This window comes from Salvelinus alpinus, chromosome 19, assembly GCF_045679555.1.
Source record: "Salvelinus alpinus chromosome 19, SLU_Salpinus.1, whole genome shotgun sequence".
Lineage (NCBI taxonomy): Eukaryota > Metazoa > Chordata > Actinopteri > Salmoniformes > Salmonidae > Salvelinus > Salvelinus alpinus.
Window position 1 is genome coordinate 4,232,798 of NC_092104.1, and position 17,896 is coordinate 4,250,693.

Consider the following 17,896-nt stretch of genomic DNA (forward strand, 5'->3'; position numbering starts at 1 on the left):
GGTAACTCGATACGGTGACAAAGTAAAAGAAAAACACCAACATAAAGTGTATTAATAGGGCGTTGGGCCTCCGCCAATCAGAACAGCTTCAATGCACCTTATGGTGTCTGGAACTCTATTTGAGAAATGTCATCATTTTTTTTGCTGTTTTCTTGATAATGGTGGAAAACGCTGTTTCAAGCGCCGCTCCAGAATTTTCCATAAGTGTTGAATTGGGTTGAGATCTGGTGACTGAGACGGCCATGGCATGTGGTTTACATCGTTTTCATGCTCATCAAACCAGTCAGTGACCACTGGTGCTCTGTGGATGGGAGCATTGTCATCCTATGGGGGCATAGCCATGGTAGCCAAAATAATGGCCTGCCCAGCATGATTCTAAGCATGATGGGATGTTAATTGCTTAATTAACTCAGGCGCCACACCTGTGTGGAAGCACCTGCTTTAAATATACTTTGTATCCCTCATTTACTCAAGGGTTTCCTTTATTCTGGCAGTTACCTGTATTGTCTTGAAAAATACATTTTGATCTCATTGAGATCAACCTGGATAAATAAACACGTGTTCTCTCTCTCTCTCTCTCTCTGTCTCTCTCTCTCTCTCTCTGTCTCTCTCTCTCTCTCTCTCTCTCTCTCTCTCTCTCTCTCTCTCTCTCTCTCTCTCTCTCTCTCTCTCTCTCTCTCTCTCTCTCTCTCTCTCTCTAGCTCTCTCTCTCTCTCTCTCTCTCTCTCTTAGGTCTTATGACCCCACACAACCACATAACCCCATATCCCATTTGAGGTGGTTTACATGCCACCCTTCACTGCACTGACAACAGAGAGAGAGGGAGCGGGGATTAGGGTTCGGTGGAAAGGGGTGGAGGGGCATCCCGTCCCACCCCGCTCCCACTGGAAGGAAGCATTAAGGCATTAAGGTTAGCTAGCAAGGGAAAGTCATCTCCTCAAATATCAGAGTCCCGCTAGCCCTGTCTGCCAGGATAGTGAACATACCAGTTGCCTGTAAAGTGGCCCCAGGGTAATGAGAGGAGCACTTGCCCTATCTATAATAGATACACTACATGGACCAGATTATGTGGACACCTCCCTCGTCGAACATCTCATTCCAAAATCATGGGCATTAATATGAAGTTGGTTCCCACTTTGCTGCTATAACAGCAAAGAGGGGGGGGGGGGGGTATGAGAGGCCTAGATGTCCCAGAGAGAGGGACTTCCAACGGAGGTCCCAGATGACATTGTGTGTGCCCCAAACGGCACCCTACAGTGCAAAGCTGGTTTCATTCCAGGTGACTACCTCATGAAGCTGGTTGAGAGAATGCCAAGAGTGTGCAAAGCTGTCATCAAGGCAAAAGGTGGCTACTTTGAAGAATCTAAAATCTAAAATATATTTTGATTTGTTTAATACTTGTTTGGTTACTACTTGATTCCATATGTGTTATTTCAAGTTTTGATGTCTTCACTATTATTCTACAATGTAGAAAATAGAAAAATAAAGAAAAACCCTTGAATGAGTAGGTGTGTCTAAACTTTTGACTGGTACTGTATATTCAAAGGGGAGTCAGGTAGCCTAGCTGTTAAGAGAGTTGGGCCAGTAACTGAAAGGTCGCTGGTTCGAATCCCAGAGCCGACTAGGTGAAAAATCTGAACCTGTGCTAGCCAACAAATGAAGACTTCAGAGCCACCCTCCCACCACCGCCTTTGTCTATAGATCTCAGATTTACTGTTATGCTCAGCCTCAGAGGGGGAAAGAGGAGTGAGAGAGGAACGTTGAAGGGAGTTCGGAGCTCCCCAAATCCCCAGCTCTGTGCAGGTTCAAAGTGATTCTCTGGTCTGTACACTGTTCCGTTCCTCTCCTCCAAATCTAGTCAACAGAGTGCTGGCCAGATCAGCATCATAAATCGCTTACTGACGGCATAGGGACACTAGCTGCTGACGGCACAGGGACACTAGCTAACTGACGGCACAGGGACACTAGCTGCTGACGGCACAGGGACACTAGCTAACTGACGGCACAGGGACACTAGCTAACTGACGGCACAGGGACACTAGCTAACTGACGGCACAGGGACACTAGCTAACTGACGGCACAGGGACACTAGCTAACTGACGTCACAGGGACACTAGCTGACTGACGGCACAGGGACACTAGCTAACTGACGGCACAGGGACACTAGCTGCTGACGGCACAGGGACACTAGCTAACTGACGGCACAGGGACACTAGCTGACTGACGGCACAGGGACACTAGCTGACTGACGGCACAGGGACACTAGCTGACTGACGGCACAGGGACACTAGCTGCTGACGGCACAGGGACACTAGCTTAACTGACGGCACAGGGACATTAGCTAACTGACGGCACAGGGACACTAGCTAACTGACGGCACAGGGACACTAGCTAACTGACGGCACAGGGACACTAGCTAACTGACGGCACAGGGACACTAGCTAACTGACGGCACAGGGACACTAGCTGCTGACGGCACAGGGACACTAGCTAACTGACGGCACAGGGACACTAGCTAACTGACGGCACAGGGACACTAGCTAACTGACGGCACAGGGACACTAGCTAACTGACGGCACAGGGACACTAGCTGACTGACGGCACAGGGACACTAGCTGACTGACGGCACAGGGACACTAGCTAACTGACGGCACAGGGACACTAGCTAACTGACGGCACAGGGACACTAGCTAACTGACGGCACAGGGACACTAGCTGACTGACGGCACAGGGACACTAGCTGACTGACGGCACAGGGACACTAGCTGACTGACGGCACAGGGACACTAGCTAACTGACGGCACAGGGACACTAGCTAACTGACGGCACAGGGACACTAGCTAACTGACGGCACAGGGACACTAGCTAACTGACGACACAGGGACACTAGCTAACTGACGGCACAGGGACACTAGCTGACTGACGGCACAGGGACACTATCTGCTGCGAAAAGTTTGAAGGCGCGGAACAACGCTACAGCACTTAAGGCCTCAGGCCGCGATAATGGACTTTCCATATAGGAGAGAGAGAGGGGAGTAGAGAGATGAAGAGAGAGAGGGAGAAAGAGGAGAGGGGCATAGAGACAGAGGAGAGAGAGAGGAGAGGGACAGAGACAGAGGAGAGAGATGCAGAAGAGAGAGAGGAGAGGGACAGAGAGACAGAGGAGAGAGATGAAGAGGAGAGAGAGGGAGAGATGAGAGAGGGAGAGATGCAGATGAGAGAGAGAGAGAGAGAAAGGAGAGACAGAGGAGAGAGATCATAGGGGTCCAGTGAGTAGCTAGGCGGGCTGGAGACATGGCGATTCAGACAGCTAGCAGGCCGGGGCTAGCAAGCTATCAGAGGGGCCTTAGAGGGACGTCGCGACGGATGAAGTCTGTTGTAGTCCTCTCGTGCAGTTACGTTGGCAGACCAGTCGTGATGGATCAGCAGGGTTCCGTATAGTAAACGGGTCCAGGCCAATTGGCAAAAATAAAAAATACTGCCAAACATACCCTCGTAAAACTGACTATCCTACCGATCCTTGACTTCGGCGATGGCATTTACAAAATAGCCTTCAACACTCTACTCAGCAAATTGGATGCAGTCTATCAAAGTGCCATCCGTTTTGTCACCAAAGCCCCATATACTACCCACCACTGTGACCTGTATGCTCTCGTTGGCTGGCCCTCGCTTCATATTCATCGCCAAACCCACTGGCTCCAGGTCATCTATAAGTATTTTCTAGGTAAAGCCCCACCTTATCTAAGCTCACTGATCACCATAGCAGCACCCACCCATAGCACGCGCTCCAGCAGGTATATTCACTGGTCACCCCCAAAGCCAATTCCTCATTTGGCCGCCTTTCCTTCCAGTTCTCTGCTGCCAATGACTGGAACGAACTGCAAAATCACTGAAGCTGGAGACTCATATCTCCCTCACTAACTTTAAGCACCAGCTGTCAGAGCAGCTCACAGATCACTGCACCTGTACATACCGTAGCCCCTCTGTAAATAGCCCATCCAACTACCTCATCCCCATACTGTTATTTATTTATTTTGCTCCTTTGCACCCCAGTATCTCTACTTACACACTCAACTTCTGCACATTTATCACTCCAGTGTTAAATTGCTATATCGTAATTATTTCCCCACTATGGCCTATTTATTGCCTTACCTCCCTTATGCTACTTTATTTGCACACACTGTATATAGACTTTTTATATTGTATTATTGACTGTATGTTTGTTTATTCCATGTGTAACTCTGTGTTGCTGTTTGTGTCACACTGCTTTGCTTTATCTTGGCCAGGTTGCAGTTGTAAATGAGAACTTGTTCTCAACTGGCCTACCTGGTTAAATAAAAGTGAAAAAAATTAAAAATAAATAGGGAATATTTAAATAATGCTATGTAACTGAATGTCTAGAAGAGGCTCTTATCCATGAACATCACAATAAAGGTGCAGAACGTTCGCTTTGCCTCATGGGAGGCCACAAGTTCTGTGTGAGGTTTTCAAGGGATTGTCAAATAAATTCAAATCAAATCAAATTGTATTTGTCACAAGCGCCGTGAAATGCTTACTTACAACAACAATACTTACTTAACCAACAATGCAGTTTTAAGAAAATAGAGTTTAGAAAATATTTACTTCATAAAAAAAGAAAGTAACAATTAAATTACAATTATGAGGTTAAATACAGGGGATACCGGTACATATATAAATGTCACAATTATTGGGGTTTAATATGATCACCACTTGAAGAGTAAGACCTACTACTTCATAACTACTACATCGGAACTACTACATCAGAACTACTACATCAGAACTACTACATCAGAACTACTACATCAGAACTACTACATCAGAACTACTACATCATAACTACTACATCAGAACTACTGCATCAGAACTACTACATCAGAACTACTACATCAGAACTACTACATCAGAACTACTACATCAGAACTACTGCATCAGAACTACTACATCAGAACTACTACATCAGAACTATCAGAACTACTACATCGGAACTACTATATCAGAACTACTGCATCAGAACTACTACATCAGAACTACTACATCAGAACTACTACATCAGAACTATCAGAACTACTACATCAGAACTACTACATCAGAACTACTACATCAGAACTATCAGAACTACTACATCAGAACTACTACATCAGAACTACTACATCAGAACTACTACATCAGAACTATCAGAACTACTACATCAGAACTACTACATCAGAACTACTACATCAGAACTATCAGAACTACTACATCGGAACTACTATATCAGAACTACTACATCAGAACTACTATATCAGAACTACTACATCAGAAATACTGCATCAGAACTACTACATCAGAACTACTGCATCAGAACTATCAGAACTACTACATCAGAACTACTACATCAGAACTACTACATCAGAACTACTGCATCAGAACTACTGCATCAGAACTACTATATCAGAACTACTACATCAGAACTACTGCATCAGAACTACTGCATCAGAACTACTACATCAGAACTACTGCATCAAAACTACTGCATCAGAACTATTACATCAGAACTACTGCATCAGAACTACTGCATCAGAACTACTGCATCATAACTACTGCATCATAACTACTGCATCAGAACTATTACATCAGAACTACTACTTCAGAACTATCGGAACTACTACATCAGAACTATCAGAACTACTACATCAGAACTATCAGAACTACTACATCAGAACTACTACATCAGAACTACTACATCAGAACTATCAGAACTACTACATCAGAACTACTACATCAGAACTATCAGAACTACTACATCAGAACTACTACATCAGAACTACTGCATCAGAACTATCAGAACTACTGCATCATAACTACTACTTCAGAACTATCAGAACTACTATATCAGAACTACTACATCAGAACTATCAGAACTACTACATCAGAACTACTACATCAGAACTACTATATCAGAACTACTACATCAGAAATACTGCATCAGAACTACTACATCAGAACTACTGCATCAGAACTATCAGAACTACTACATCAGAACTACTACATCAGAACTACTACATCAGAACTACTGCATCAGAACTACTGCATCAGAACTACTATATCAGAACTACTACATCAGAACTACTGCATCAGAACTACTGCATCAGAACTACTACATCAGAACTACTGCATCAAAACTACTGCATCAGAACTATTACATCAGAACTACTGCATCAGAACTACTGCATCAGAACTACTGCATCATAACTACTGCATCATAACTACTGCATCAGAACTATTACATCAGAACTACTACTTCAGAACTATCGGAACTACTACATCAGAACTATCAGAACTACTACATCAGAACTATCAGAACTACTACATCAGAACTACTACATCAGAACTACTACATCAGAACTATCAGAACTACTACATCAGAACTACTACATCAGAACTATCAGAACTACTACATCAGAACTACTGCATCAGAACTATCAGAACTACTGCATCATAACTACTACTTCAGAACTATCAGAACTACTATATCAGAACTACTACATCAGAACTATCAGAACTACTACATCAGAACTATCAGAACTACTACATCAGAACTACTACATCAGAACTACTACATCAGAACTACTGCATCAGAACTACTACATCAGAACTACTACATCAGAACTATCAGAACTACTACATCAGAACTATCAGAACTACTACATCAGAACTACTACATCAGAACTATCAGAACTACTACATCAGAACTACTACATCAGAACTACTACATCAGAACTACTACATCAGAACTACTACATCAGAACTACTACATCGGAACTATCGGAACTACTACATCAGAACTACTACATCAGAACTATCAGAACTACTACATCAGAACTATCAGAACTACTGCATCAGAACTATCAGAACTACTACATCAGAACTACTACATCAGAACTACTACATCATAACTATCAGAACTACTATATCAGAACTACTACATCAGAACTATCAGAACTACTACATCAGAACTATCAGAACTACTACATCAGAACTACTACATCAGAACTACTACATCAGAACTACTACATCAGAACTATCGGAACTACTACATCAGAACTACTACATCAGAACTACTACATCAGAACTATCAGAACTACTACATCAGAACTATCAGAACTACTGCATCAGAACTATCAGAACTACTACATCAGAACTACTACATCAGAACTATCGGAACTACTGCATCAGAACTACTACATCAGAACTACTACATCAGAACTATCAGAACTACTACATCAGAACTATCAGAACTACTACATCAGAACTACTACATCAGAACTACTACATCAGAACTACTGCACCAGAACTATCAGAACTACTGCATCATAACTACTACTTCAGAACTATCAGAACTACTACATCAGAACTACTACATCAGAACTACTACATCAGAACTACTACATCAGAACTATCAGAACTACTACATCAGAACTATCAGAACTATCAGAACTACTACATCAGAACTACTACATCAGAACTACTGCATCAGAACTATCAGAACTACTGCATCAGAACTACTGCATCATAACTACTACTTCAGAACTATCAGAACTACTACATCAGAACTACTACATCAGAACTACTGCATCAGAACTATCAGAACTACTGCATCAGAACTACTGCATCATAACTACTACATCAGAACTATCAGAACTACTACATCAGAACTATCAGAACTACTACATCAGAATTACTACATCAGAACTACTACATCAGAACTACTACATCAGAACTATCGGAACTACTACATCAGAACTACTACATCAGAACTACTACATCAGAACTATCAGAACTACTACATCAGAACTATCAGAACTACTGCATCAGAACTATCAGAACTACTACATCAGAACTACTACATCAGAACTACTACATCAGAACTACTACATCAGAACTATCGGAACTACTGCATCATAACTACTACATCAGAACTACTACATCAGAACTACTACATCAGAACTATCAGAACTACTACATCAGAACTATCAGAACTACTACATCAGAACTACTACATCAGAACTACTACATCAGAACTACTGCATCAGAACTATCAGAACTACTGCATCATAACTACTACTTCAGAACTATCAGAACTACTACATCAGAACTACTACATCAGAACTACTACATCAGAACTACTACATCAGAACTACTGCATCAGAACTACTGCATCAGAACTACTACATCAGAAATACTACATCAGAACTACTGCATCATAACTACTACATCAGAACTATCAGAACTACTACATCAGAACTATCAGAACTACTACATCAGAACTACTACATCAGAACTACTACATCAGAACTACTGCATCAGAACTACTGCATCAGAACTACTATATCAGAACTACTACATCAGAACTACTGCATCAGAACTACTGCATCAGAACTACTACATCAGAACTACTGCATCAAAACTACTGCATCAGAACTATTACATCAGAACTACTGCATCAGAACTACTGCATCAGAACTACTGCATCATAACTACTGCATCATAACTACTGCATCAGAACTATTACATCAGAACTACTACTTCAGAACTATCGGAACTACTACATCAGAACTATCAGAACTACTACATCAGAACTATCAGAACTACTACTTCAGAACTACTACATCAGAACTACTACATCAGAACTATCAGAACTACTACATCAGAACTACTACATCAGAACTATCAGAACTACTACATCAGAACTATCAGAACTACTACATCAGAACTACTACATCAGAACTACTGCATCAGAACTATCAGAACTACTGCATCAGAACTACTGCATCATAACTACTACTTCAGAACTATCAGAACTACTATATCAGAACTACTACATCAGAACTATCAGAACTACTACATCAGAACTATCAGAACTACTACATCAGAACTACTACATCAGAACTACTACATCAGAACTACTGCATCAGAACTACTACATCAGAACTACTACATCAGAACTATCAGAACTACTACATCAGAACTATCAGAACTACTACATCAGAACTATCAGAACTACTACATCAGAACTACTACATCAGAACTATCAGAACTACTGCATCAGAACTACTACATCAGAACTACTACATCAGAACTACTACATCAGAACTATCGGAACTACTACATCAGAACTATCGGAACTACTACATCAGAACTACTACATCAGAACTATCAGAACTACTACATCAGAACTATCAGAACTACTGCATCAGAACTATCAGAACTACTACATCAGAACTACTACATCAGAACTACTACATCAGAACTACTACATCAGAACTACTACATCATAACTATCAGAACTACTATATCAGAACTACTACATCAGAACTATCAGAACTACTACATCAGAACTATCAGAACTACATCAGAACTACTACATCAGAACTACTACATCAGAACTACTACATCAGAACTACTACATCAGAACTACTACATCAGAACTATCGGAACTACTACATCAGAACTACTACATCAGAACTACTACATCAGAACTACTACATCAGAACTATCAGAACTACTGCATCAGAACTATCAGAACTACTACATCGGAACTACTATATCAGAACTACTACATCAGAACTACTATATCAGAACTACTACATCAGAAATACTGCATCAGAACTACTACATCAGAACTACTGCATCAGAACTATCAGAACTACTACATCAGAACTACTACATCAGAACTACTACATCAGAACTACTGCATCAGAACTACTGCATCAGAACTACTATATCAGAACTACTACATCAGAACTACTGCATCAGAACTACTGCATCAGAACTACTACATCAGAACTACTGCATCAAAACTACTGCATCAGAACTATTACATCAGAACTACTGCATCAGAACTACTGCATCAGAACTACTGCATCATAACTACTGCATCATAACTACTGCATCAGAACTATTACATCAGAACTACTACTTCAGAACTATCGGAACTACTACATCAGAACTATCAGAACTACTACATCAGAACTATCAGAACTACTACATCAGAACTACTACATCAGAACTACTACATCAGAACTATCAGAACTACTACATCAGAACTACTACATCAGAACTATCAGAACTACTACATCAGAACTACTACATCAGAACTACTGCATCAGAACTATCAGAACTACTGCATCATAACTACTACTTCAGAACTATCAGAACTACTACATCAGAACTATCAGAACTACTACATCAGAACTACTACATCAGAACTACTACATCAGAACTACTGCATCAGAACTACTACATCAGAACTACTACATCAGAACTATCAGAACTACTACATCAGAACTATCAGAACTACTACATCAGAACTACTACATCAGAACTATCAGAACTACTACATCAGAACTACTACATCAGAACTACTACATCAGAACTACTACATCAGAACTATCGGAACTACTACATCAGAACTACTACATCAGAACTATCAGAACTACTACATCAGAACTATCAGAACTACTGCATCAGAACTACTACATCAGAACTACTACATCAGAACTACTGCATCAGAACTACTGCATCAGAACTACTATATCAGAACTACTACATCAGAACTACTGCATCAGAACTACTGCATCAGAACTACTACATCAGAACTACTGCATCAAAACTACTGCATCAGAACTATTACATCAGAACTACTGCATCAGAACTACTGCATCAGAACTACTGCATCATAACTACTGCATCATAACTACTGCATCAGAACTATTACATCAGAACTACTACTTCAGAACTATCGGAACTACTACATCAGAACTATCAGAACTACTACATCAGAACTATCAGAACTACTACTTCAGAACTACTACATCAGAACTACTACATCAGAACTATCAGAACTACTACATCAGAACTACTACATCAGAACTATCAGAACTACTACATCAGAACTATCAGAACTACTACATCAGAACTACTACATCAGAACTACTGCATCAGAACTATCAGAACTACTGCATCAGAACTACTGCATCATAACTACTACTTCAGAACTATCAGAACTACTATATCAGAACTACTACATCAGAACTATCAGAACTACTACATCAGAACTATCAGAACTACTACATCAGAACTACTACATCAGAACTACTACATCAGAACTACTGCATCAGAACTACTACATCAGAACTACTACATCAGAACTATCAGAACTACTACATCAGAACTATCAGAACTACTACATCAGAACTATCAGAACTACTACATCAGAACTACTACATCAGAACTATCAGAACTACTACATCAGAACTACTACATCAGAACTACTACATCAGAACTACTACATCAGAACTATCGGAACTACTACATCAGAACTATCGGAACTACTACATCAGAACTACTACATCAGAACTATCAGAACTACTACATCAGAACTATCAGAACTACTGCATCAGAACTATCAGAACTACTACATCAGAACTACTACATCAGAACTACTACATCAGAACTACTACATCAGAACTACTACATCATAACTATCAGAACTACTATATCAGAACTACTACATCAGAACTATCAGAACTACTACATCAGAACTATCAGAACTACTACATCAGAACTACTACATCAGAACTACTACATCAGAACTACTACATCAGAACTACTACATCAGAACTACTACATCAGAACTATCGGAACTACTACATCAGAACTACTACATCAGAACTACTACATCAGAACTATCAGAACTACTACATCAGAACTATCAGAACTACTGCATCAGAACTATCAGAACTACTACATCGGAACTACTATATCAGAACTACTACATCAGAACTACTATATCAGAACTACTACATCAGAAATACTGCATCAGAACTACTACATCAGAACTACTGCATCAGAACTATCAGAACTACTACATCAGAACTACTACATCAGAACTACTACATCAGAACTACTGCATCAGAACTACTGCATCAGAACTACTATATCAGAACTACTACATCAGAACTACTGCATCAGAACTACTGCATCAGAACTACTACATCAGAACTACTGCATCAAAACTACTGCATCAGAACTATTACATCAGAACTACTGCATCAGAACTACTGCATCAGAACTACTGCATCATAACTACTGCATCAGAACTATTACATCAGAACTACTACTTCAGAACTATCGGAACTACTACATCAGAACTATCAGAACTACTACATCAGAACTATCAGAACTACTACATCAGAACTACTACATCAGAACTACTACATCAGAACTATCAGAACTACTACATCAGAACTACTACATCAGAACTATCAGAACTACTACATCAGAACTACTACATCAGAACTACTGCATCAGAACTATCAGAACTACTGCATCATAACTACTACTTCAGAACTATCAGAACTACTACATCAGAACTATCAGAACTACTACATCAGAACTACTACATCAGAACTACTACATCAGAACTACTGCATCAGAACTACTACATCAGAACTACTACATCAGAACTATCAGAACTACTACATCAGAACTATCAGAACTACTACATCAGAACTACTACATCAGAACTATCAGAACTACTACATCAGAACTACTACATCAGAACTACTACATCAGAACTACTACATCAGAACTATCGGAACTACTACATCAGAACTACTACATCAGAACTATCAGAACTACTACATCAGAACTATCAGAACTACTGCATCAGAACTATCAGAACTACTACATCAGAACTACTACATCAGAACTACTACATCAGAACTACTACATCAGAACTACTACATCATAACTATCAGAACTACTATATCAGAACTACTACATCAGAACTATCAGAACTACTACATCAGAACTATCAGAACTACTACATCAGAACTACTACATCAGAACTACTACATCAGAACTACTACATCAGAACTACTACATCAGAACTATCGGAACTACTACATCAGAACTACTACATCAGAACTACTACATCAGAACTATCAGAACTACTACATCAGAACTATCAGAACTACTGCATCAGAACTATCAGAACTACTACATCAGAACTACTACATCAGAACTATCGGAACTACTGCATCAGAACTACTACATCAGAACTACTACATCAGAACTATCAGAACTACTACATCAGAACTATCAGAACTACTACATCAGAACTACTACATCAGAACTACTACATCAGAACTACTGCACCAGAACTATCAGAACTACTGCATCATAACTACTACTTCAGAACTATCAGAACTACTACATCAGAACTACTACATCAGAACTACTACATCAGAACTACTACATCAGAACTATCAGAACTACTACATCAGAACTATCAGAACTATCAGAACTACTACATCAGAACTACTACATCAGAACTACTGCATCAGAACTATCAGAACTACTGCATCAGAACTACTGCATCATAACTACTACTTCAGAACTATCAGAACTACTACATCAGAACTACTACATCAGAACTACTGCATCAGAACTATCAGAACTACTGCATCAGAACTACTGCATCATAACTACTACATCAGAACTATCAGAACTACTACATCAGAACTATCAGAACTACTACATCAGAATTACTACATCAGAACTACTACATCAGAACTACTACATCAGAACTATCGGAACTACTACATCAGAACTACTACATCAGAACTACTACATCAGAACTATCAGAACTACTACATCAGAACTATCAGAACTACTGCATCAGAACTATCAGAACTACTACATCAGAACTACTACATCAGAACTACTACATCAGAACTACTACATCAGAACTATCGGAACTACTGCATCATAACTACTACATCAGAACTACTACATCAGAACTACTACATCAGAACTATCAGAACTACTACATCAGAACTATCAGAACTACTACATCAGAACTACTACATCAGAACTACTACATCAGAACTACTGCATCAGAACTATCAGAACTACTGCATCATAACTACTACTTCAGAACTATCAGAACTACTACATCAGAACTACTACATCAGAACTACTACATCAGAACTACTACATCAGAACTACTGCATCAGAACTACTGCATCAGAACTACTACATCAGAAATACTACATCAGAACTACTGCATCATAACTACTACATCAGAACTATCAGAACTACTACATCAGAACTATCAGAACTACTACATCAGAACTACTACATCAGAACTACTACATCAGAACTACTGCATCAGAACTACTGCATCAGAACTACTATATCAGAACTACTACATCAGAACTACTGCATCAGAACTACTGCATCAGAACTACTACATCAGAACTACTGCATCAAAACTACTGCATCAGAACTATTACATCAGAACTACTGCATCAGAACTACTGCATCAGAACTACTGCATCATAACTACTGCATCATAACTACTGCATCAGAACTATTACATCAGAACTACTACTTCAGAACTATCGGAACTACTACATCAGAACTATCAGAACTACTACATCAGAACTATCAGAACTACTACTTCAGAACTACTACATCAGAACTACTACATCAGAACTATCAGAACTACTACATCAGAACTACTACATCAGAACTATCAGAACTACTACATCAGAACTATCAGAACTACTACATCAGAACTACTACATCAGAACTACTGCATCAGAACTATCAGAACTACTGCATCAGAACTACTGCATCATAACTACTACTTCAGAACTATCAGAACTACTATATCAGAACTACTACATCAGAACTATCAGAACTACTACATCAGAACTATCAGAACTACTACATCAGAACTACTACATCAGAACTACTACATCAGAACTACTGCATCAGAACTACTACATCAGAACTACTACATCAGAACTATCAGAACTACTACATCAGAACTATCAGAACTACTACATCAGAACTATCAGAACTACTACATCAGAACTACTACATCAGAACTATCAGAACTACTACATCAGAACTACTACATCAGAACTACTACATCAGAACTACTACATCAGAACTATCGGAACTACTACATCAGAACTATCGGAACTACTACATCAGAACTACTACATCAGAACTATCAGAACTACTACATCAGAACTATCAGAACTACTGCATCAGAACTATCAGAACTACTACATCAGAACTACTACATCAGAACTACTACATCAGAACTACTACATCAGAACTACTACATCATAACTATCAGAACTACTATATCAGAACTACTACATCAGAACTATCAGAACTACTACATCAGAACTATCAGAACTACTACATCAGAACTACTACATCAGAACTACTACATCAGAACTACTACATCAGAACTACTACATCAGAACTATCGGAACTACTACATCAGAACTACTACATCAGAACTACTACATCAGAACTATCAGAACTACTACATCAGAACTATCAGAACTACTGCATCAGAACTATCAGAACTACTACATCGGAACTACTATATCAGAACTACTACATCAGAACTACTATATCAGAACTACTACATCAGAAATACTGCATCAGAACTACTACATCAGAACTACTGCATCAGAACTATCAGAACTACTACATCAGAACTACTACATCAGAACTACTACATCAGAACTACTGCATCAGAACTACTGCATCAGAACTACTATATCAGAACTACTACATCAGAACTACTGCATCAGAACTACTGCATCAGAACTACTACATCAGAACTACTGCATCAAAACTACTGCATCAGAACTATTACATCAGAACTACTGCATCAGAACTACTGCATCAGAACTACTGCATCATAACTACTGCATCATAACTACTGCATCAGAACTATTACATCAGAACTACTACTTCAGAACTATCGGAACTACTACATCAGAACTATCAGAACTACTACATCAGAACTATCAGAACTACTACATCAGAACTACTACATCAGAACTACTACATCAGAACTATCAGAACTACTACATCAGAACTACTACATCAGAACTATCAGAACTACTACATCAGAACTACTACATCAGAACTACTGCATCAGAACTATCAGAACTACTGCATCATAACTACTACTTCAGAACTATCAGAACTACTACATCAGAACTATCAGAACTACTACATCAGAACTACTACATCAGAACTACTACATCAGAACTACTGCATCAGAACTACTACATCAGAACTACTACATCAGAACTATCAGAACTACTACATCAGAACTATCAGAACTACTACATCAGAACTACTACATCAGAACTATCAGAACTACTACATCAGAACTACTACATCAGAACTACTACATCAGAACTACTACATCAGAACTATCGGAACTACTACATCAGAACTACTACATCAGAACTATCAGAACTACTACATCAGAACTATCAGAACTACTGCATCAGAACTATCAGAACTACTACATCAGAACTACTACATCAGAACTACTACATCAGAACTACTACATCAGAACTACTACATCATAACTATCAGAACTACTATATCAGAACTACTACATCAGAACTATCAGAACTACTACATCAGAACTATCAGAACTACTACATCAGAACTACTACATCAGAACTACTACATCAGAACTACTACATCAGAACTACTACATCAGAACTATCGGAACTACTACATCAGAACTACTACATCAGAACTACTACATCAGAACTATCAGAACTACTACATCAGAACTATCAGAACTACTGCATCAGAACTATCAGAACTACTACATCAGAACTACTACATCAGAACTATCGGAACTACTGCATCAGAACTACTACATCAGAACTACTACATCAGAACTATCAGAACTACTACATCAGAACTATCAGAACTACTACATCAGAACTACTACATCAGAACTACTACATCAGAACTACTGCACCAGAACTATCAGAACTACTGCATCATAACTACTACTTCATATCAGAACTATCAGAACTACTACATCAGAACTACTACATCAGAACTATCAGAACTACTACATCAGAACTATCAGAACTATCAGAACTACTACATCAGAACTACTACATCAGAACTACTGCATCAGAACTATCAGAACTACTGCATCAGAACTATCAGAACTACTGCATCAGAACTACTGCATCATAACTACTACTTCAGAACTATCAGAACTACTACATCAGAACTACTACATCAGAACTACTGCATCAGAACTATCAGAACTACTGCATCAGAACTACTGCATCATAACTACTACATCAGAACTATCAGAACTACTACATCAGAACTATCAGAACTACTACATCAGAATTACTACATCAGAACTACTACATCAGAACTACTACATCAGAACTATCGGAACTACTACATCAGAACTACTACATCAGAACTACTACATCAGAACTATCAGAACTACTACATCAGAACTATCAGAACTACTGCATCAGAACTATCAGAACTACTACATCAGAACTACTACATCAGAACTACTACATCAGAACTACTACATCAGAACTATCGGAACTACTGCATCATAACTACTACATCAGAACTACTACATCAGAACTACTACATCAGAACTATCAGAACTACTACATCAGAACTATCAGAACTACTACATCAGAACTACTACATCAGAACTACTACATCAGAACTACTACATCAGAACTACTGCATCAGAACTATCAGAACTACTGCATCATAACTACTACTTCAGAACTATCAGAACTACTACATCAGAACTACTACATCAGAACTACTACATCAGAACTACTACATCAGAACTACTGCATCAGAACTACTGCATCAGAACTACTACATCAGAAATACTACATCAGAACTACTGCATCATAACTACTACATCAGAACTATCAGAACTACTACATCAGAACTATCAGAACTACTACATCAGAACTACTACATCAGAACT

At 39.2% G+C, this 17,896-nt stretch overlaps 1 protein-coding gene across 2 annotated transcripts in view; it reads right to left on the bottom strand.

Moving 5' to 3' along the window:
* The window catches only part of arl15a (ADP-ribosylation factor-like 15a), a 414,801-nt gene that overhangs the window by 12,729 nt on the left and 384,176 nt on the right, over positions 1-17,896 (bottom strand). The gene's annotated exons all lie outside the window — the stretch shown is intronic.